The sequence below is a fragment of the Amblyomma americanum genome, chromosome 1 (assembly GCF_052857255.1).
Source record: "Amblyomma americanum isolate KBUSLIRL-KWMA chromosome 1, ASM5285725v1, whole genome shotgun sequence".
In the NCBI taxonomy this organism is placed as follows: domain Eukaryota; kingdom Metazoa; phylum Arthropoda; class Arachnida; order Ixodida; family Ixodidae; genus Amblyomma; species Amblyomma americanum.
Window position 1 is genome coordinate 344495217 of NC_135497.1, and position 24332 is coordinate 344519548.

At 47.0% G+C, this 24332-nt stretch overlaps 1 long non-coding RNA gene across 3 annotated transcripts; it reads right to left on the reverse strand.

Moving 5' to 3' along the window:
* Positions 1–7352: 7352 nt before the first annotated feature.
* On the reverse strand, positions 7353–23328 carry LOC144099956 (uncharacterized). 3 transcript variants are annotated; one of them, XR_013307476.1, is made up of 2 exons: positions 23126–23328; positions 7353–7450 (listed from the first exon to the last, which is right to left on the reverse strand). It is a non-coding gene; the product is annotated as an uncharacterized LOC144099956 (long non-coding RNA). The 3 variants fall into 3 exon arrangements; XR_013307470.1 differs by lacking the exon at positions 7353–7450 and adding an exon at positions 18880–19113; XR_013307478.1 differs by lacking the exon at positions 7353–7450 and adding an exon at positions 21899–21987.
* Between the last annotated feature and the right edge of the window lie 1004 nt (positions 23329–24332).

The following is a 24332-nucleotide window of genomic DNA, read 5'->3' on the forward strand; positions in this document are numbered from 1 at the left end:
GCGCGCGAATATTCCCTGCTCAACTCACGTTGTACTGCAAGCACGGCCTATGGGGCGCCGGGGCTCATACCTGCTCATCCTGTAAGGCCCGTTGACTCTGCCAAAGTACCTTACCTACTACGGTGCGATCGTCAAACCACAGCCCTTCCGACCTCGTCGTATTTTTTATCACTACCACAAAGAAGGACGTATGCAAAATATCTGCCCTAATCCAGCAGCTGTGGCCGACATGAATGAACCCACAGTTCCTTGTGCCCTGTGCACATCGCCGGACCATGACATTCGCTCTCCCGCTTGTCCAAAGAAGAAGCTAGCGCAGAAGTTTCACAAGTCGCCTGCAAAAACGGATGTTCCTACAAGTAATCGGTTTGCAGCTCTCGCATGCGACGACAACGACTTCCCTGAACTTCCTTTATCTGAGCCCGCTGCTCACCATACGTCTCCTCACCAGCGTACATATGCACAAGCGGCTCACCTTCCCGGATCAAATGGAACGCCAAAACATCCAGTGCATCGATCACATGTGGATACCACATATGAAGACACAGCTTTAGACAATGCAATCGCAGAGGCTCACCGCCGACTAGACGAACTCACCCAGCGCCGGGAAAAGCGTCGTTCTCAATCCTCTCGAAGAATTCTAATAACTCGGGAGCAATCATCAGAGAAATCATCTCAAATAAGCACTGGGCCACAATCAGGTGCCGACCACCTGTTAGCCGTGACTACCCCGACAGTGGATAAGATATTAGCGCTGATGAAGCAGGTGACATCCCTCATCGTGGAAGCTCTTCGGCCTCGTCATGGATACCTCATCTTCATCTATGGTGGTGCAGTGGAACTGTCGAGGATTCGCTAATAAGGCCTCTGAAGTGAACAACCGCCTTCGCGACGTAAATCTGAAGGCATGAGCGTTCCTACTGCAAGAGCATAATGCACTTCCACGCCTTTCAGGTTTCTGCGCATACCATTCACCATCTATTCCTGATTGCCGTTGCACCGCGTCCTCCCTCAGCCCAGGTAAATCTGCAATTTATATTCACAGTTCTGCTCCACACACACCACTCGACCTTTCACGATGGTGCAACACACGTCAAGAGGTTTTCGCCCTTCTCGTAAAACCTGCACGCACAACCCATGTCCTAGTTTCTTTTTATAGTCGTCCTGTCTCCGCATTTCCCAATCTGGGATGGGTTCGTTTTCTACGTTCTACCAACTCGGGTATCCCTATTCTAGTTGGTGGTGACTTCAATGGCGCTCACACTGCGTGGGGTTACTCATCGGATCCCTCAAGGGTTGCACACATCCAAGGGAGCTTTTCGGACCATTCCTTTCAACTTTTAAACCACCCGAATACTTCTACCCGCCGACGATGTGGCCCGTATTCACCTGATTTGACTTGGTGGTTAGGCCCCGGTAACCCTCGTTGGGCTGTTGATTCTGATACTTGGGGTAGCGATCACAGCCCTATTTTTATCTCCCTCACGCCTAAGCGTCTACGGAAAATACGCCGCACTGTACAAATCACATCATGGGACTCTGTACGCGCAGAAAATCATTTATCTACATTCAACCCCTCTTCAGCACTATCTACTCTCTCTGCTGTTCTCGCTACTCACACTATTACCACTGCGGTAAATGAAGACGACCCAAACCCGGACATGCATCTCTTGAATTTGTGGGCTCTTCGTCGCCAGGCGGATCTTTACTGTACTCGTCACCCCGATGACCCATCGGCTCTTTCTACTCTTCACCGCGCTACTGCACGGGCGCGGCACTATGCAAAGCGGCTAGGCAGGCAACGCTGGGCTGCATGGTGTGCCCGGCTGTCCTCTACGCAGGGCAGTCGACATCTTTGGAGAGTATTTCACGCCATGGAGCGCCCTTCTCAGGTTGCAGATTACACAGAGAGCATTCGCCTCGCGCTAAAAGTGGATGAGGGCACATTTGCACAGCAAGCGGCCCGTCAATTTTTTCCAAACCATGACTGCACCGCAACGTCTAAACCTGATATATCGGTTACAGAGCCCTCCGATGGGATTACTTCTGACCTCACCATGGCCGAGCTGCTGGCCTCCATTGAACGTTTAAAAATTACTACTACTCCCGGGCACGACGGCATACCTAACTTCTTGTTCCGTAACTTGGAAAGGAGGGCTTTGCAAACCCTACTTGATACATTTAACGAAGTGTGGCTTTCTGGCGTCATGCCGGGAGACTGGAAGCATTCTATTGTGGTTCCAATACCCAAGTCAGGTCAGCCTCCAGTCTCTCCCTCGGCCCTTCGTCCAATTTCCCTTACGCCTACCATCTGCAAGCTTTATGAAAACATCCTAGCTGCACGCTTGTCGTGGTGGCTGGAATCCCATGATTGTTACCCAGATTCCCAAATTGGTTTCCGCCCACAAATTGGAACGGAGGATGGCCTTGCTACTTTGGCAGCTGACGTGCTTGACCACTCTCCGCAGAGTCACCTTGTAGGAACCGTAATCGCTACAGATATAACAAAGGCATATGATAACATCCTTCACTCTGCCATTCTTGCCTCCCTTCAAATTCTTGGTCTTCCTCACCGGTTCCTCCTCTCCATTCACGCCTTTTCAGCAAATCGAACTTTCAGCGTGCGTGTCCACGGAAAGCTTTTTGGTAACTTCACTTCCAATAGAGGAGTGTCGCAGGGCTCCGTTCTCGCCCCCACATTATTTAATGTGGCTTTAATTCCTCTTGTTCGAGCCCTAGAGACCATCCCTTCTATCCGCGTGCTTGCGTATGCCGATGATATAACCTTGTGGTGCTGTCATCCAGATGCGTCTATTTATCAGTCGGTCCTTCAGCACGCGCTGGATGTACTGACATCTCACCTCCCACCTCTGGGCCTAACACTCTCCTAATAAATCATGTTTCATTCGCATTGGAAATAAAGCCGGCTTACGGAAAGCTCCCCCTTTAAATTTTACGGTACATAACTCTCTGATTCCTCAGGTAGAAACTGTTCGTATTCTTGGTCTTCTCCTCCATACATCTTCGGCTGGCACCCCGTGGCTGACAGCCACCCGTAAATCGGCTCAGGCTACTCTAGGTCTGATTCGTCGCATAGCTATGCGCTCTGATGGCGCACGTGCTCATACGGCCCGCCAGCTTGTGCGCTCTATCCTTCAGCCACGGGTAGCATATCAGGCACAAATTCAACGTCTCACCCGCAGACAGTGGGACTTCCTTGAAGCTATCAATCGTGACGCTATGCGCGTCATAACATATCTGCCTCGTTTAACAGCCATACCTGTGCTACAGGAGTTCGCCCAACTTAATACACTAAGTGAACTCATCTACCAACGGGTGGCAAATAGAGCTAGAAAACAGTCTCTCCAACATCGTCGTTTAAAGACACTTCCTCCGTAGTCATATTGCCAGCTCACTGACAATCGCCCCACTGTTTCCCCGTCGGTATCAGCAGCGTATCTGCCTGAAGGGTGCATATTATACACGGATGCATAACATTCTGCAGAGAGGAAAATACTGCTGTCTATAGTCCATCTCACCAACATCTCAACTCTCGCGCGACGTATACTGCGGATACGTGCACTCCCCTGGCATTGGAACTTCAAGCCCTTTATAATGCCATTGCTTCTCTTCCGCTCGTTCAAACATTCAATACAGTTCATATTTACACCGACTCCCGCGCCGCTCTTAAACAGCTTAAGGCTGTTCGACGGAAATTCCAGATTTCACAATCAATTCATGTGCTCTGCACAAAGTATCCATTTCCTGTGCGCATACACTGGATTCGCGGCCATGCCCAGGATCCAGATAACATTCAAGTGAATGCAATGACTCATCTTCATACATCTGACGATCCGCCACCTTCCCCTCTTCCCCCAGATCCTTTCCTGTCCCATGTTTCCGATTCCGTAGTTCTGCGCCAGCGAACACGCGCTCTAAATCATCCGTGTTCGCACCCTCTCCACCGTAGTCTTACTCGGCGGGATGAGGTATCCGTGCGCCGGATTCGGGCAGGGGCGGCTCTGACACCATCTTTCCGTCATGGGTGGCCTGCCAAAGATCTGCAAGCACCTGACAGGTGCCCTCACTGTAGCGCTGCACCGGACATTTGTGATGTGCGGCATTTGTTGTGGAGGTTTCCGGCGACGGCTGCTATAAGAAAACGGCTCCTCTGGGAGGTGGGCCTGCGCTGGAACCGCGCAAGTGACTACGCGAACTGGACTATGGAAAACCGTTTCATTAGCAACCTCTGCGACTACCTCAGCGCAACGGGCCTTCACTCCTTCTTTTAACTTACTATTCCGTGCATTCCTTCCCCCCTTCCTTTTTTCAGCTTATGCCTCATAACGCTTCTCGAATAAAAAAAGTCAATGAGTTAGCGGTAAGAGGGAAAGTACAGGAATGCAGTATATCACTGTAATACCGATATTCGGCTTTAACTGAGGAATACGATCATGACGTTCATACAATGAACGATAATCTGACAACCATCATTATGGAATGCGCAGTAGAAGTAGACGGTAGAACAGTTCGACAGGATACCGGAAAGCTATCTCAGGTGACGAAAGATCTATCTGATTAAGAAACGACAAAGCATGAGGACGTCTAACCCTACCGACAGAATAGAACTGGCAGAGCTATCGAAGTTAATAAGTAAGAGCAAGATGACCAACATAAGGAAGTGTCATATGGAGAGAATCGAGCATGCTCTAAAGAACAGAGGTAGCCTAAAAGCGGTGAAGAGGAAACTAGGCATAAGTAAAAACCAGATGTATGCGCTAAGAGATAAATAGGGCAGTGTCATTAGCAATATGTATAAGATAGTTGAAGTAGCCGAAGAGTTCTACACAAATCTGTACAGTATCCTGTGTAATCATAGCCTTAATGAAAAACAGTAGCGAGGAGCAATGTGTCATACCGCCAGTAACGAAAGAGGAAGTAAAGAAAGCCTTAGGAGCAATAGAAAGGCGAAAAGCAGCTGGGAAGGATCAGATAACTGCAGATCTGTTGAAGTATGGAGGTGAGATCGTGCTAGAAAAACTTGCCACCCTGTATACGCAATGCCTTATGACCTCAGCCGTACCAGAAGCTTCGCAGAATGCCAACATTATCTTAATTCATAAGAAGGGAGACGCCAAGGACTTGAAAAATTATAGACCAATCAGCTTACTATCTCTTGCTTACAGGGTATTTACTAAGGTAATCGCTAATACAGTCAGGGACCCTTAGACTTTACACCACCAAATGATCAGGCAATCTAAAGTAAAGGATATTCCACATTAGATCATATTCACACTATCAATCATTTGATAGAAAACTGCGAAGAATATAAACAACCTCTATATATAGCCTTTAACAATTACGAGATAGCATTCGACTCAGTGGAATCCTCAGCAGTCATACAGGCAATGCGTAATCAGGGTTTAGAAGAGCCTTATGTCAAAATACTGGAAGATATATATCGCAACTGTACTGCTACCATAGTCCTCCATAAAATCAGCAATAAAATTTCAATAAGAAAGGGCGTCAGGCAAGGAGACACGATCTCGCCAATGCTATTCACCGCCTGTTTTAGGATGTATTCCGAGGCCTAAATTGGGAACAGTTGAGAAAAAGAGTAAATGAAGAATACGTAAATAATCTGCGATCCGCTGATGACATCGCCTTGCTGAGTCACTCAGGACGAAACTGCAAATCATGATCAATGAGTTAGAGCGGCAGAGCAGAATGCTGGTCTAAAAATTTACATGCAGAAAACCAAAGTAATGTTCAACAGTCTAGCAAGGGAACAGCAGTTCACAATTTTTCAGTGAGCGCCTGGACGTGGTAAAGGAATACGTCTACTTAGGGCAGGTAGTGACAGTTGATCCGGATCATGTGAGTGAAATAACTGGAAGGATAAGAATGGGGTGGAGCGCATATGGCAAGTTCTCTCACATCATTAATGGCAGTTTACCAATTTCCCTCGAGAAAAGTGTACAACAGCTGTGTCTTACCGCTACTCACCTACGGGGAAGAAACGTGGAGGCAAACGAAAAGAGTTCAGCTTAAGTTAAGGACAACGCAGCGAGCCATTAAAAGAAAAATGGTAGGCGTAACGTTAAGAGACCGGAAGCGGACCGAGTGGGCGAGGGAACAATCGCGGGTTAATGACATCCTAATCTCAAATCAAGAGGAAGAAATGGGCTTGGGCAGGGCATGTAATGCGAAGGCAAGATAACCGCTGTTCTTTAGGGATAACGGAGCGGATTTCAAGAGACAGTAAGCGTAGCAGAGGACGGCAGAAGGTTAGGTGGGCAGATGAGATAAAGAAGTTTGCAGCCAAAGGGAGGACGGTGCTGGCAAAATACAGGGTTAATTGGAGAGACATGGGAGAGGCCTTTGTCCTGCAGTGCCTGTAATAAGGTTGATGATGATGATGATTTTGATGATGATGATAATGAAAAGGGCAGTATCCCATCAACCTAACATCTGCAAAACTCAGTGCGTACGAACTCCTTTTCAGTTGCAGTTTTCAAAGCTCAGCAGTATGTGCGTAGCTTAAACGTTCCAGGCAGCACTCAGCTCGTGTTTATGATGGATAGGGCGATTGATTTTCCTATTATCAAATCATTCCCAAATATTTAGGAGGACATATAGCATATGCATTCTTGAAATCACAGCCAAGTGCACGTTGGTCGTGCTCCTAAACCACAGCCACAAATATTTCGCATGCAATATTTCACTCAGCGCAGTCATCACAAAGCACAATCGTTCATTCCCCCTGCAGGTGAAAGGACACTAGCGGAATTCACTACGGAACATACGATTTCGTACAAGCTATCAAACCGTCATCCGAAAGTCACATCTGACACTTCCCACAGAGATGTTATAAGACACCTCTCACAGTCCTCACTTTTTCATTTACGTACGGAGCACCGGTTCTTCGCATGCTGTGGGCTCTTCGCGTCGAACCAGGCAATCTGTCTGAAGGCAGCAGCATAGAAAAAGAGATTAATAAAGAGCGGACACTCCAATAGGGCCCAGCGGTCCAAATGACTAGCGCACCAACGGGATGAGCGCAAAACTTCAGGTTTCTGTTTCAGGCGCGCGCGGTTTGAATGCTAGCATGCGCTGCGGCCGGCCTCGCCCACATGGCGCAATATTTCTGTTCAGTATGGTATCTTATTATTATATATTTATTTTTGGTCCAGAAAATAGAAAAATTGCATTCCGGGCGCTCTTGACCGGCCATCAACGCGGTTGCGCCATGGCCTTCGTCAAACAGAGGTGCTTTGTGAAATGAACTTTTATTTTGCTCCACATAGTCACAAAAAGGAAACCGATAGAGTTGTCGTCGCCATTTGGCGCATCATTAAGCTCGTTCCCCGCTTCTTCTGTGTCCACTGTTACGGCAACAACGGCTCACAGCAGTGGTCGTCACTCCAACCAGGCAACCAGGCACCGTCAGCTGAAATATGTAAAATGCGAGCAGGTGTCATCTGGTAAACCATTACACAACCTGCACGAAAGAAGGACACTATACTTTTTCTAAATTAGCATGCAGAACATTGCAGACCCACATACAACGTCACACCTACCAATTATTTACAAGCATTCGTCCTCTGAACGACGTTATTCTCTGCACCCTAACAGCTAGAAGTCCCATTCCACGGCAAACACTGCATTTTGTTCCGACAAATGTTTCGCACTGTGACTGCTACCACACGGGCTCCCCTCCAGTCGCACGCTGTGTGTTAGGAGCACTGGGAGCGAATTCGCGGGTGCAATGCATGTCCCTAGAGGCGTAGAAGACAATTTTTGGCACACCAGGGCCTGGTTTCCTAGCTTTTCGAAAGTCCTATTTTACTTTTTCCCGGTCGATTTGAAATGCGCACTCCCTTGTTGTTGTCGCTACGCGTGTGCAATGCGCGCTTTCGCTGGAACAGACGACGGAGTCTTCGACGTACGTCTAGTTTCTAAGCTTTTCATGCGTTACCTTTTTTCCAGGAAGTCTTGACAATTATTCGTCCGTACTAAGAACACGAGAACGCTCGTTTTCGAGACGTTTGCCCATTTTTTTTCAAGTTCACTTCATCTTACCGCGCGTCAACAAATATCATTCGAAAGAAGTCGTGTATTGTTGAGTGCTACACGAAACTTCGCGTCCCCATAAAACTATACGCGCAACCATGCGAAACTAAATGCTAGGCAAAGCGCACAAGGCACAAGGCGCGGGCGCGCCCATCGCTAACTGCGCACCGACCGGCGCGCAGGTAGGCGTGCCTTTCACAACTGCGCCATATTGCACCGACAGGCGTGTTCAGCGAAACTGCTTGAAATAAACGTAGTTTGCCAAAATCGAAACGTTTCTCACCTTGCCACTGACAGAAGGAGCAATAGTGACAGGAACCGCGCCAGAACAGCCGGCAGGCCACGAAGTGTGCGCGCCTCTTCATGAACTGCGTAATTCATGGCACCGGCCGGCGTGGTCAGCGTAAATGCTCGAAATGCAGAGTAGCTGGGCAAAACAGAAAACTATTTCTCACTTGCCTTCGCCAAAAACCGCTCGAGTTCCACGTCGAAGGCCAAGACAGACGCAAAAATTCTGAAGGCACTTAAGTCTGCTTACATCACGGAGGAAGACTATATAGGCGTGGAAACTCCGCTGTCTGCGGCGACCAGAAAAGGTCAAGCCCGCGGCGCCATTATCATGCTGGCGGCGCCTGGCGGCCTGGAAAGAAACTACTGCCGTTTCGATTGCCAAGGCAACCGGTCGAGCGTGTTGCTCCCATTAGGACGCGCGCGCCTGACTTGTGAGGGCACTCTCGCACGCTTCTTTACCGCTGGCAAGCCCGAAGAGCAACTGGTGCTACGCTTCAACCATTTGAGCACAGTAAAAAATAAAACGCGTTCTTTTCCATGACCGCTATAAGATGATCTGTAGTTTCTGGTGTAAGCAGTGCTTTCCTTTGACACCCGCGCGATGACTTTGATTGGATGGGTATAAGCGCTGCTGGCAATCGTCGAAGGCAAACATGCCTTCAGGTTCGTCGAGTATGTGACCACGCTAAGTTTCATCTGCTGGAGGAGAACGCGGGCGTCGTACGGCGCAGCGATTATGACTGCACGTCAGCCGAGAAGGCAACAAGCGGCTACAACTTCTCACCTCGCTCACCTTGTCCCTGCAACACTTGTAACCGCTTCTGCAATTTCGAACAAAACACCTGCGTCCCATCTTAGTCTAGCAAATTTCGAAGGAGGTCGCACTGCGCATACCAGCGCTGTTAGTATTAGCGCCCTCGAACAGACACCGACAAGAACTTTTGCTGTTTGACTTAAGGGCGCAGGAATACAAGGTCACGGCGTGCCCGCTGAAGCAAACACCCGTGTCGTCTGCTTGCCGTCTGCTCTGAGCGCGAGCCGCCGGAGAGCGCGCCGGAGCCGCCTACCCTAGGGTGCCTCAATGCCAGCGCCACCGTTCCCGGGTGGAGACAACTTAAGTGACACCGCCATATTGAATCACAACTTTCCTCTCCCATGCACCGCAAAATACTCGACTGGTAGCCCAGCGTAGCTTTCGCTGCAAAAGGCCGTTCAAGTTAAAGCACTTTGAAGCGCGCCGAGAGCATGAACGGCGCCGTTACAAACGCTAGCGCCGCTGATCCCGTGTGATTCAATATGGCGGCGCCGCTGAAGTTGTCCCTAACCCGGCGCTGGCATTGAGCACCTAGCCTGCCCAGGCGCTGCTTTTTTGTTCGCTGCGGCTTCTACGACTCGCCGCATGGCGCCACCACTGTATACGGCCCCGTCGGTGCATACAATTGTGACCTTATCTGTTCGCCTGCGCTCGCTCGCGCTGACAGGAGTTTCACCTCCTAAATTGAATTGAATTCAAATAGTCTTGCTCCGTGGCTTACATAGAGGAAACCGAAAGCATGTAACTTGTTTCTAGCATTTCATACTAACCTCAAATTCTAACTTCAGTCATGTACTCTATTATAACGTCACACATATTTTTCATGTAATCTGGACATCAAGTGACTTTACCCCTTGCCACGTGAGTCTAGTATGACGCAACACATTTTGGAGATCGATTTTGGTGTGGCGGCCAAGGTGAACTTTCGGGGGGGACGCATGCCAAACTTTGGCAATGGCCCGGGCCAAATTTAGATGTCGCCATCGTGTGGGGCGTGCTCAGTTATGGCTGGACTTCGGTTTTGGAATAACTCGGCCAAGGGCAAATTTCGGGTGTGGCCCGGGCCATATTTTGGAAATGACTTGAGACAATTTTGGAGGGCGCCGTCGCCCAGGCACGCTCACTTATGTTTGGATATCGATTTTGGCCCAAATTGTCGAAGGTCAAGCATCGGGGGTCGCCCGGGCCAATTTTTTTATTCTCGCTTACATACTACAGCGTCATTAACTTGTACCTCAAATACAGAATTAAGCTCTGATTACGAGGACTTTAGGTGGACGTGTTCTGCGAACAACTTCAGGTGACAAGTCCTGCTTCTCGTGAGTCATATAATGCTTTCGCATTAAAAAACGCGGAGTCTGTGCGCTAACAAAGACGCCGCACGCACACAGGCGCAGCCGCGCAGACAACCGTCTCCCGGTTTCGTTCGTCTGCCTGTCTGCTCCATTGCCGGTCGCCCGCGCGCACGCGCATGCACGCGCCAACGCTGGTGGCGCCAGTGAACGGATGGGTTACAAACTAATGCGTTAAGCAGTTCCTGGGGCCAGATTTTGCTGAGTGTCCACCCTAAATAAATTTCTTTCTCTATGGCAACAGAGTCAAAATCTACGACTGGAATTTTTTTGTGGTATGGCAAGAAGCAAACGCTCAGACGTCGACGACTAGAACATGGCTCGAGGACACAAAGTAAACAAGCGCTTGAAATTAACGCTGATAGAAGGCGAGCTGGCGCACGCAACGAAATGACGAGAAGACGACAGACGAATGGCAAAGCCGGCAATAAGCCGCAGCTAGCGGCAAGCAAGCCGCAGAATTTTTAAGGTAGATGGCATTAGAGGCGATGTCAGCTGTTCTGAGGGAACACGAACACACACACACACACATACACACACACACACACACACACACACACACACACACACACACACACACACACACACACACACACACACACACATATATATATATATATATATATATATATATATAAAAAAGCGTTCCAACGAAATGTAAAGCCCTAAACATTTTTTTTAAGAGCAGTATCTATAGTGGTGTCTTGAATGGTAAAAAGACGACAAATATATTACGCATTGCTATTTCGCTTTTTCTGTTGTCCTCACTGATAATTTTCGCTCTTCAGTTAGACTCCCCAGTTCCTGTCGCTGGCACTTCGTCCTAGACCGCTATCAAGCCCCGTCTTGGTGGCCTCTATCACAATCCCCCTCGAATGCCACGTAGAATCCCGTTTGAGAAAGGTAACTACTAGATTCGGGAACAATCCACAACCATCTACATAAACAGCTTGGGTCGCCGTGGCCGTGAGGTTCAAAAAATTCTTACAACACAATATGTTGGGATGAAGCGGCACTGTTAACCAAATTTCATATTCCAGCGCACTAGTCCTGCATTAGCACTTTATCTTAATGCGATACATTTGTCTAATAAGCAGGCGATCGCTTGAAGGTGCAGTAAGTCCTAAGGAATTACCGAAAATTAAGGCCCATGGAAACGAGCGCAAGCACTCGGCCAATATATACCTCGTCTTTTACATAAGACGTTCTGCGATTTTTAAAAATAGGCGTTATGAGTTAAGAGCGCACTTTCTTCGCATAGCATTGTCAGCGGTGTAGCACTTCTGAATACAGCTAAGACCTCCCAACTAGCAGGCTGGTTAACTGATACTGAAGAGTTTAGTTCTTAATTATTGCTGTTAGCCACCTCATTTACTGAGCGGCATGTCGCCCACTTTAAGCAATGCGGCATCTTATCCGCCGCGTTCATCAGAAGTAAGGAAGTCAGTATACAAGAGAAGCAAAAGTAGTACAATAGCAATAGTAGTGCAATAGAAGCAATAATCTGGGAAAAACAAGTGGCTAACGAATTTTACCATGCAAAAGCTAGCTATGAAAAACAACTGTTATACAATCGAATTCAGACGAATTGCCGCCTCGGGGGAGTGTAGAAATCAAATTTTTACTTTCAGGGAAAATATCACGGCTTCTCTAGCTGACAGATGTAAAAAAATTTGTCTTTTTCACAAAAGAATAAAAAATGGCAGCGGCTTAGCTCGGCTATGCCGGGATATACGGAGTGAGGTATACGTTTTCCAGGCTCAGCTTGTTGTGGTCACTGTATGTTTAGCTATGAGAGACATTGGGTATACACATCTTTTATTCATTTCGCTTGACAGAGCCGAAGACTGCCCGATGATCTTTGAAGTAGCATGCAGCGGTCTCAATTTTCTCTACACAGTAATTTGATTTGGTAGAGTCTCTTTGGCATACGAGGTCTATAGTAGTTCCCCATTGTGTAGTCTGGACGTCAGGGTCCGAAGCTAAATTAAAGTCAAACTTTTCATTCATACACTGACTAAATGAGTCCCGTTTCCTGTTGAAATCACCCAAAGACACACACAACTTTGCGACCGTGCCGCAGGCTGGTATACACGTGGCAAACACATCAATTCTTCTGCTTCACAGATGTTCCCGGTGCCACGTAGACTCATTCGATGATAATGCGGCTCTCCAGAAGCCGAGCGCAGCAGGCTTCACCATTATTCACCACGATCGAATGGAGATGTCTGACAGCGGTGATACCTTGCTTCAGGTACATACAGACTCCAGCGCTGTTATTTGGTTCAAGCCAGCTGCCAGGCGACAACCCCAGGACCGGAATAGTTAATCTTCTCTTGTCTATACCGCCGTTTAGCCGCGGCTGGACTCTCCTTCTTTGCATGCATGTCAAACGATGTGATACAGACGCACGCTACATCTCCGCCTTTTATACGCAATGCTGCGCATGCGAAGCGCGGTTCGGGTGATAGAGCGGCGTGCGGCGAGGCGCCGACGAAGGACGCGGCGCAGGTGTGGGGCCTGTCTGGTTACCATGCTATCGGCGCATGCGCACAACTGCTCATCCTCGTGGCATTATGCTCAGGTTTGACGGTGGAGCGGACACATAGCCGCGGCGAAGAGCACCCGCACCTTGCTCCTCTCATGTTGCCATGGTAACGGCGCATGCGCACAACTTTCCTCTGCCAGGCACCGCGAAATCCTCGTCTGGTAGCCCAGTGTAGCCATCGCTACAAAACATAGACGAACCGATGACAGGATAACCGTAAGCAGGATAATATTACAGATGAAATGTGGGAAAAACAGTTGGCAGTCCACGTACACGAGAGAAACAAAAGGACAGGCGCAACTCTAACAACTGTTTCTTCTTTTAAAGCAAACGCACATTTACACCTTTTACCACACCAGCGCAAGCGAACAAAAAAACTCGTGATCTGAGATTAGTGGGAACGACGAGAGCACAGAAACGTAAATTCGGCGGAGTACAAAGGTAGAGAAGTATCGCTGATGCATCCTTCAGCTTTTTCTTAATATGAAATGCTTCAAGAGCAAGCAGCGCGTATACATTTCTGCTTCTGCCCAGAATCGCCATCTCCTCGAATCGTCGTGCGCAATTGCTGCAGTCATTAATGTGCGACACAAGAGCTGCGCCTTTGTCAACATTATTCATTACATGTAGCGCATTCTCCCTGAGTCGCTCATTTACTGACCGCACTCTTTGACCGATGTAAGTCTTTCCAAGCGAGAGTGAGACTTCATACACAACACCGGTAGTGCAAGGGACAGAGGATGCCCCATGCCTGAATTGGCAGTCTTGCCTTCCATCACCGCACTTGCGGGAGCACAGCTTGGAGAGCTTGTTCGGCGCAGAAAAGGCCAGAGGGACTCCATGCCTGTTTTGCACTCTCTTGAGGTGGTGTGAGACTTTATGTAAGTACGTCACCACCAATGGCCTCTTCGTTTCACACTCGACCGCCGCCCTCTTGCTAAACGCCATGGTCTTTTTCTTTCGGATCAGGGCCTCAGCCACAGCTTTCAAAAGCGACAAAGGGTAACCTGCTGAGAAAAGCCACAGAATATAACCAACCTCTATATATAGCTTTCACTGATTACGAGAAAGCATTAGACTCAGTGGAAACCTCAGCAGTCATACAGGCATTGCGTAATCAGGGGGCAGAAGGGCCTTATATCAAAATACTGGATGATATATATATAGCAAATGCACAGCTACAATAGTCCTCCATAAAATCAGCAATAAAATTCCAATAAGGAAGGGCGTCAGGCAAGGAGACACGATCTCGCCAATGTTGTTCACCGCATGTTTCAGAAGGTATTTCGAGGCCTGAATTGGGAACAGTTGGGAATAAGAATAAATGGAGAATACCTAAATAATCTGCGATTTGCTTATGGCATTGCCTTGCTGAGTCACTCACGAGGTGAACTGCAAATCATGATCAATGAGTTAGACAGGCAGAGCAGATCGATGGGTCTAAAATTTCACATGCAGAAAACAAAGGAAATGTTGAACAGCCTAGCAAGGGAACAACAGTTCACAATTGGCAGCGAGAGCCTAGAAGTTGTGACGGAATACGTCTACTTGGGGCAGGTAGTGACAGCTGATCCGGATCATGAGAGGGAGATAACTAGAAGGATAATAATGGGGTGGAGCGCATATGGCAAATTCTCGCAGATCATGAGTGGCAGTTTACCAATTTCCCTCAAGAGGAAAGTGTACAACAGCTTAATCTTACCGGTACTCACCTACGGGGCAGAAACGTGGAGGCAAACGAAAAGAGTTCAGCTTAAGTTAAGGACAACGCAGCGAGCCATGGAAAGAAAAATGATAGGTGTAACGTTAAGAGACCGGAAGCGGGCAGAGTGGGGAGGGAACAAACACGGGTTAATGACATCCTAGTCGAAATCAAGAGGAAGAAATGGGCTTGGTCAGGGCATGTATTGCGAATGCAAGATAACCGCTGGTCCTTAAGAGTAACGGAGTGAATTCCAAGAGAAAGGAAGCGCAGCAGGGGGCGGCAGAAGGTTAGGTGGGCGGATGAGATTAAGAAGTTTGCAGGCAAAGGGTGGATGCAGCTGGCAAAGGACAGGGTTAATTGGAGAGACATGAGAGAGGCCTTTGCCCTGCAGTGGGTGTAGTAAGGCTGATGATGATGATGATTACTTGTGGCCGCAAATTTGTCTGGAGTAAACCACTCGCAATAGTCGAACAGAACTTTCAAATCAGCGCGGTGGCAGTGCGAGAACGGCAAAACTGCGAGTTCGTGTCCAATGAATCTTTTTCTACAAAAGCCTATTTTTATAAATTGCAGAACATCTCAGCTAAAACACCTACATGTGGCGCTTTTCGTTTCCTTAAATTTTTTCACACGCTTTCCCTAAGGGCTCTTATTCCATTCATGCATCCAGTCGGCACGTGTTTTGACAAAATTAAGCATGTGTTTAATGCGTATTAAAAGCGTAGCGGAATCATGAAAAAAACCCTGAAAAAGCTCCAAAGTTGTACGGCTGAGTTACTTACAATGCTTCTCGGGTCAAACATTTAATTGGAAGGATTCTGAGCACAGTTTTTACCATCCTAAGCAGCACTGACAGAAATGGATACGATGTATTTCTATGCATACAGCCACCGCGGTGGCTGAGTGGTTATGGCGCTCGGCTGCCGGCCCGAAAGACGCGGGTTCGATCCCGACCGCGGCGGTCGAATTTCGATGGAGGCGAAATTCTAGAGGCCCGCGTGCTGTGCGATGTCAGTGCACGCAAAAGAACCCCAGGTGGTCGAAATTTCCGAAGCCCTTCACTACGGCCTCCCTCATAGCCTGAGTCACTTTGGGACGTTAAATTCCCCATAAACCGTAAAATCTATGCATACACTACACAAGGGCGCGCTTGTCACCACCGTAAGTTAATAGAGGGAGCGGCAAAAGGACAAATGAATTGCCCAAAAAGTGCACCGTTTGTGCTGCTGTGGTGAAGAACTGCGCCTTGGTCTGACCGCTGCGCTTGTGTCCATTGCGTTAGTTATTTGGGACGGCAATCAAACAACATTGTCACGTAGTGGTGACGGCAGTCGAAGCAGCGATGAAGACGGACGAAAGGGGTCTTCTAAAAGAACTGTTTATTGGGCTGACTTGCGCCCAAAATGGACTGAATCACTCGGCGGCGGCGAAGCGACAAGCGTGCTCGGCGGTCGTCGAACAGAATGCCCGCCGCTGTCGACCGTGCTCAATTTAAAGCTGATAGCGAACATTCGAGATAAAGGGCGCAAAGTTACTAGAACATTCCGGAACAACGTAGCAACAGCTTTGCCTGGCTGCGATCAATCGAGATAAATCTAGTCGCGTCTTGCGTCGCAAACAAAGCGATAAAGTGGTGTCGCGGCAGATTTGAAAAACGAACAAACACTGCAAATATTCGCGGCAATATCCAGCTGTACATTGTAATCAACTTTGCAGTTTCGTTTATTTTGCACAACAGAAAGGCCTCTGAATTTTACACAGCTGCATTAACATTGAGAATGATACTAAGGAATGGGAGGGTGTGCCGGATTTCCGCACCTAGGCTTCAGCATCTCCAGCAAATAATCAAGTTCATTGATAACAAAACTTTGCACTAGTTTTAGCAAGAACTGATCCAATTGCTTGAAACCGTCATTCAGTTTCAAACGTTCACGAGACGACACATTCCCGACACCATTCGTTACGACGCTAGAGGGGTCGCCCCAAATCGTGCACACTATCAACGACGTGAAACACTGAACTATTATTTATAAATCGGCTTCACGAGACCTAGAATGCATCTGAGTCGAACAGCACCAAGCAGGGCGAAAGAATGGCTTCTCTGGAAGCGAAAAATCACTTATTCTCCTCCGCTCTCACACTGCCGCTGCAAGTACGGAGAACCCTCTCATGTACCCAACATTCCCACGCCACCTTTGCGACGCCAGTTTTCTCTTAAATCTCTTCCGCACAGTCTATTAAAGATCTAAACAAAACAAAAAAGATCTAAAAAAAAGGGAAGAGTGTGTGTCCTTTAACACGAATTTCACTCGCCTAACCAATACTTTGCGGTATGCCGATATTCTAAAAACACAATATGCAAACACCTGCGACTGGACCGCACTTTTCTAAAACGTATGAGGCGCGGTAGAACGATCTTATGAATGACGTAAATCTCAAACCGAAGGGGAGCCGGAGCACTCCGCAGCCTTCTCCAGCGCGCACAGGAACGAACGTGTAGAGAGGTGTATCAGAGCTCCTAAAATGTGCTGGACATGATTGCTTCCTCTCAGCGCATTGCCGTGACTGACAAGAAAAGTTGTTCATACTATTCCTACCCCCCGCGTCATCACAGGAAAGAGAATAAATGAACCGTAGCTGCTAGCATTAAATGGACCTGAGTGAGTAAAAGCAAAGACTACCTGTCAGATCGCAGCTGGCCGAATTGATTCCAAGCTCGACCAGCCTTTAGAGAAAATAAGCAAACCGTAGGAGAAAATGCTCAACATTCGAAAACTTTCTTCTGGAGCTCTAGCACTATAGCAAGCAATGACGCATTTTCCCAGGGCCGGTCCAAAGCCCCGTCATGATATTGAACCACAAGATATAAGCAGATGTTGAGGGTCTCGTCACACGGCTTAGCCAATGAGGTAGCGGCGCTGTCGCACAGCTGCCGCCAATGTGTGGAATTCTCCATAGGAGCTGACGTGTTTTGCTCGAGAGAACTTCTTTTTGGGCTAGTTGGTAATTGATCATTGTACTTTTAAGGCGCCAAAGCCACACAGACATACACACACACACACACACACACACACACCAGAAAAGAGTACGGGACAGAGCGCCTCGCGCTCCCTCAACTTCAATATCTCCCCCCCCCCCCCTTCAAACCACTCGTCTGTAATCCTTCGTGAACAGAAGTGTATGGGCGGTGTTTCCTTCGCACTTCCTTGCTGTTGCATTATCCCCGTTCAGCCTGAGGACGTCCCCTTACTGCTCTACATGTGGGGATGTCAAAACTCTAGAGCACCTGCTTTGCCCGTGCATAACTAAGGGTAACCATGCATAGCAAAGTACAGCAGGTGTAATCAGTGCTAGTCCGGCTAATTCCCAATTGATTAACTCTGCAAATAGCCTGTCATTTTTTTACATGGTCGAATTCGAGGCAACGACGTTTAGTTGAGGATTCTGGCTCCAAACTTCTAACTTGCCAGCTGCAAAGCCAAAATTTCTTGTACACCTTTCGAGGCCGAATAAACGAACCAACAGAGCGCCTGCACAGTCATGCATTCCGCTACAGGAAACAATATAATGAAAAAGCAAGGACTCGTCGTTAAAACTGAAACCTCTGTACCACCAAACATATGGTAGCCCAGCTATTTCGCAGCTCAATGCAGAGTGGAGGCAGTGTGCCGGAGCTACTGTCGATGGCTGTGACTGCTGCACAAACACTCCCCATTTCCACTAAAGTAAACCCCGTTTTCTGAAATTGCTCTCTTCTCCAGTGCCAGTCAACGCTGATCATTCGTGTTTCCGTCTACTAACCCCCTTTGCAGTTCTCTCTTTAATACGATTTGAGTCTGTGTTAGTATAGAGGCCTCCCTAAAAAAACCAATACACGGAAAAAGCTGGCCAATAAAAGCAAACCTCCGAAAGCTTGCGTATGTTTGATAAAATACATTTAAAATATTTCATTCAGACGATTTACGAAATGAAGAGTGTAGAAAACGATTTTTTACTTTCAAGGGTAATTCCACGGCCTCTTTAGCTAACACATCTAGAAATTACTTCAGATTCTTTTGCGAGAAACATCGAGGAGGCGATGGCATTATGGGCGGAATTATATAGAAATAAATTCCAGCACACTCGTACTTGTTTACGTAAAGTTTCAGCAGTTTTAACGAAAAGTCCAAATAAGACGGATCTCAGTTCTCGTATAATAAGTTAAGTTTCATTAGTTTGTTGATGAAAATTTCTCAAAGGAAAAATAAGAAAATTCCTGCCAACGCCCACTGCTTCAGGTCAGGACGCCGAAGAAGTGTCCACGGTGGCAAGTCCAAATGCATCTTCCGCCCTGCGAAGATGAATGAGAAGTTCTTGATGCTGCAAAGCTTACTCACCATATATTTGTCTTTCAACCAAACAATGTCTCTCCATGCAAAGGAGTTGATTTCTGAGCCGTTTTAGTTCGCGGAGTGTTTGAAAACGGCAGCAAGTGGAAGGATTTATATCTGAACATGCCGATGCGCTTTTCCGTGTGTTGGCGCAACCCAGCACCGCTTTTATTTTCTCTTTGAGCTACCTCTGGAGTGCGTCTCGGTATCTAATACCTTAAAAGGCTATTCAAACTTCGTTCCATGCCCATTCAAGCATCACGTCAGCCCGACAGTAGAAACCTCAGCAGTTTGTCTAAGGCAGACTGCAGTATAAATTTGTACACTTCACACTTCTCAAAAATAGCCTTATTACGAAAGCGAACGGATGGAGCTGGATGCTTTCTGATCTATGTTATCCCATACATTGCCCCTCCGGGCACACCAACAATCTTCCCTCAAGCGATATTGCTCTGAAGGATAGGGCCACAAAGGCTATACTGCGCCCCGCATCATGCTCAAGTTCCATCGCCAAAAAAAAAAACCTTTTCTCTCAACATAATGTACAAAGTTTACCCTGGTGGACAAACTTGCTTAAAAAGGGCACTCTCTCAATATAATGCGATTCCGAAGCTCATGTCATAACACGAAGAGAAAAATGGTTCCAGTGCCACCCGACGGCTTTAAAATCGTCGTCGGCAGAACCCCACGAACTTCCGGCTGTGACATTGCTTTCCTGTGTTTCTTACACACATTACAGACGATATCAAGCCTACTAAAACGCTGGAAACTTGTTTTCACGGAAGCGACAAGCTGTGTCGCTCGAGTCGAGCGCTGCAAACACGAAGCAATTGTTCATCCGCTGGACGTTGGCAGCCAGTTTTGATTGCAATGTCACTTAACTTTTGCATTGCTCTATCGACAATCCAAAAGTAAAAAAAAAACTGGGCTAAACCTCGACTAGCGGGGATTGCTTGAAGGATGGCATCACCCCTGACGATATTGCGGCAGAACACAGCGCACGGAGAAATGAGAATGCGACTATAGGTGCACATAGGTATGAAAGCTAGAGACCGAATAGGAACAGAGCGCGTCACACTGCTTTCTGAATCACAGACTTTATACATCTATGCGGTCCCCCACCGCATCTCGCTGTCCCTATATAGGGACAACGAAATAGTACCGGAGAATACGTGTCATGAGATGGGCCGCAGACGTTTGAAACCATCAGCCATTTCTTTCGAAGCTGAAGATACGGAAGTCCGGCACCTTTGCACAGCCGCTAACCCCTTGCATTCATGATATCGCAAGCAACGACAGCCAAGAATAAGCCAGGCGTAATCAACGATTTTTTTTCTTTTAGCCGAGGTTGAATTTCATGCAACAAACTCTGTTTTGTTTTTGGCTCACGTTCTGATAGAAAAGGCATGCCGCGTCGACATGGGAGATTCGACAGAGATGTGGAGGCATTAAATAACAACTTAATCACTGCGTATGTTTCTACGTCCAATGCCTCAGAATGGCTCGATTGTTTCAAATTCGATACAGATTTTTCTTTTAGGAGGCGTGAAATATGCATCGAAGAGTTCTCTGCATGTCAGATATGCGCCAAGGCGGGCATCTTTTGAGAGGTACAGTAGCATAAACGTTAATTACTTTATACAGCAAAAATTAGCTCATCGGCTTTTGCAATTTTAGCATTTAGGGCGTAAGATTACGCAGCGAAAATCAAGGTTCTCAAAATCGAAAGGGAGTTCAGTTTTATGATGTTGCAATCGCCTCTGTGGTTCGAGGTATCGAACGAGAAAAACGCGGTTCTGAAACCCTTTGTCTTGGGTTTTCATTGCTGCCCGTTGATCAAATGCCGCCGAATGAATAAGGAATGAAAGAAATGCTTATGCTGTTCATCTGTATTACTGCGTAGGGGATGCTGACGTTTCTGTGATGACAGAGCAAGGAATAACACCATTATTAAATTAAGAAGTTTTGGATGATGTCAAGATGTTTCTTTCGTTCGATGTCTAGAACTCCATAGTCTATAACCAAATATTAAACAGCGGTCTCACTTTCGATTTGAAATGTAGAATTGCTCAACGTGATCTTTTTTCAAGCAAAAATTTATGTAGTTGGCGTCAAAGATGGTGTCATTTGACACCACAACATAAATGTTACGCTCGAATCTCAGTAGCCGAAAAAAACAGTATTCATTTTAACAGCATAATTCATCAGGGATCAATGTTAGTAATGGCATCGTTGATCTGGCATTTCCACCCATCTCCACATTGTAAGGAACAAAAAGCAGCAGCACGGTAGACATCGATGTACAGCAAATTTGTCGATTGAAATCTTACTAACCAGTCCTTCTTTTGTGAAAGTCTTTTGTGAAACGCATTTGAAAGCTCATATCGGCGACGTAAATAGTATTCAATACGTCAGGACTTCACTACACCACGCTTTTTTCATGTGCGATTTTGACACCACAATGGTTACTGGTGGCGGCCATGGTGTGATCATAGGTAATCTTTGTAGAAGAAGATCTAGTGTCTTTTTGTAGCCACACAAACTGATGAGCATTGCAACTGCCGACTTCAATATGCCTCCCAGAAATTAGGCCAAACCTTAATTTAGTTTCAACTGAAAAACAGAAAATTCTATCTGGTGCCTAATGCGGAAGGTTAATGTTGGATCCGATAGAATAGTGTCAATGCGGGTGTCTCGAACAGCAACAAGAGCAAAAGAACGGTAACAATAAACAAAATACCGACCTTCTGCGTTTATTTTTTCAACCCCTCTCTCTCTCCCGTGGGCATCGGCACACGCCCACCGTAGCCTCAGCACCACTTGTTTCCAGCCATCTGGGAACAAAGCAGTGTCTTTGGCCCCTTTTTCTCGAGAACGCGTATACGGTTCACTCATAAAGAGGTTCTGATTTCACCACGGCCGAGAGATATCCCCACCGCATAGGTGTATTGACGAGATGAAAATTCGTCTCCTGCAGGTTTGGTCAAGGTTGAGACACTACTGATTACATATAATTTTATGAAATCATCCATAGTGAACAGCCGGTTTAAAACCAGGCGCGAGCCAGACGCATTGTGCCTCGCCCCTGCTGATCACTTCGAAATGCTGGACTCCGCGTTAATCGTTATGAAGATCTTTATGAAGCTCGAAAAAAGATTTGTTTTAGAGGCACAGAGAAAACCTTCATCTCCTTCACAGTCACCTTCCAGAAAGGCGATTCAAGTTTTGGTCATCTGTGTCATGTACGTGACGTAGTGCCAGCTAAAACAGCCGCCTTTCCGAGAAAAGAATAAGGAAAAATGTTGCATATCGCAAGTGAACAGGAGAGAGCGGCAGGTCTTCTGTGAAGTGCGATATCTATATATCAGCTACAAAGTAAAAAAAAAGTGGTTTTAAAATTTCTCCACACAAAGAAAAAATTTTTGTTCACTTCATTGTTGAGAATTGCGCTAACAAAATGGGTCCCTTTCGCGTGTTAACCCACTGAGTACTGATGTTCTATTCTGCCGCCATACCTCTCAGTCCATTAGTATTTGCACCACCGAGAGTTATCTTATCGGTACGGTTATGGTTCGATGCGCATTGTGAAAACACAAAGCAAAAAATCTGCCTCACGAATTAAAAAAATATGGGCTCAGAGGGTTAAATCCTCAAAGAGAAGTAATTTTTTTCAGCTTTACAATAATCCGCCCTGACGAATCTTTCACAGTTTTTAACAGAAAAATCTTTTGGATAACATGAACCACCGGTATACAAAGGAACCGCCAAGCGTGCTATCTCTCCGGACCAGGTGTGCAGAAAGTCAAGCACTGCCTGTCTTCGTGTGTATTTGCGGACCTGTTGCTCTAGCTTGACCCCGGCTTGCCAGGAAGCTCCGCCGGCAATGGGCTTATATGCTGTCCATAGCAGTCTACCATATTTTTTGCAACTCAATGGGCATTCGTGTACAAGAGCCTGTAAGATGCTACTCACGCTGCCACACGCCAGAAGTCGCAGCAGCTCTTATCAATACCGCCGCCTCCGACGCTCAAAACGCTGCGGTCGGCGACCCTAGGAGATGCAGTATACCGTGTGTCGTCAGGCATACGGAAGCCACCGCAGCCCAGGTAACCAAGGAGAGCGTCCCAACTGCAGAGGGTTGAGATGCGTTGAGCGCAACATCCCAGACACCGGTAACTGTCTGCACCAGAAATACAATAAAACAAGTTCATCGAGAATAAACAAAACATAGTACGCGACTACCAAAGTGAAGGCCATTCCTATCACAAATATGAATCCCTGTAGTAATGGATGCGCAAGTTGGCATACGTGGGCGTCATTCTCTCATCAGTGATTACGGGGTTTTTCATTTCCTCTTTACTGGGTTGTAGCCTTCACTGTGAATATCAATAACCTTGGCTCCATGTGATAATCTTAAAAGGGGTAAAACAACGGCAACTAGATTTCATCGTCGTAGCGATATCAGAAACAAAAGAGCTCACGCGCTTAGTACATGGTCAAAATTATAATAAAAGGTCAAAAACACACATGGAAAATGTTTCCACAAAACTGTCAAACGTAAAGCTCAAACGCACGCTACACTGTGCCGCTTTGCTATTTTTAAGCATAGGCGTGCTTTTTCAAAGAATCAGTTATGGACTGTGCTTTTGCTTTGCTGCTAGTTTGGCAATCCCTCAGCTGCTTTGCTTAAAACAATGGCGCATCCACCAGAATGCGCACGTTTTGTGCAGGGTGTTCCGGTGAAATCTGAGCCAACCTCCTCCAAACTGCACGCCCATCGTTCCGGAAGCCATCTCGCGGACAGCCAGGACATGTGGACCTCGATTTGAACTAAAAATAAACAGACTCTCCCGACGTAATATTTATTTCACCTATTTTATTTCATACTGGAGATTGCATTACCGATCCAAGCAGGACAAATCGAGAAGCGCGTATTACACATCAGGATAACCTGTAAAAATAAACAGCTGAAAGACGTTTGCAGGAGCATTATGCGCTGTCAATCACTGCGTCAGCGAATTCCACTCTCTTATGGCGCGTGGGAGGAAGGAAGATTTAAATGTGTCAGATTGAATGTTGCGCCCTGTATAGAAATTTTTGTTTTCTACAAAATTTATAAATCTAACGGCTTAAAAAAGAAAATGAACGATGAAAGTAGAGGTATTCCGCACTATTATTC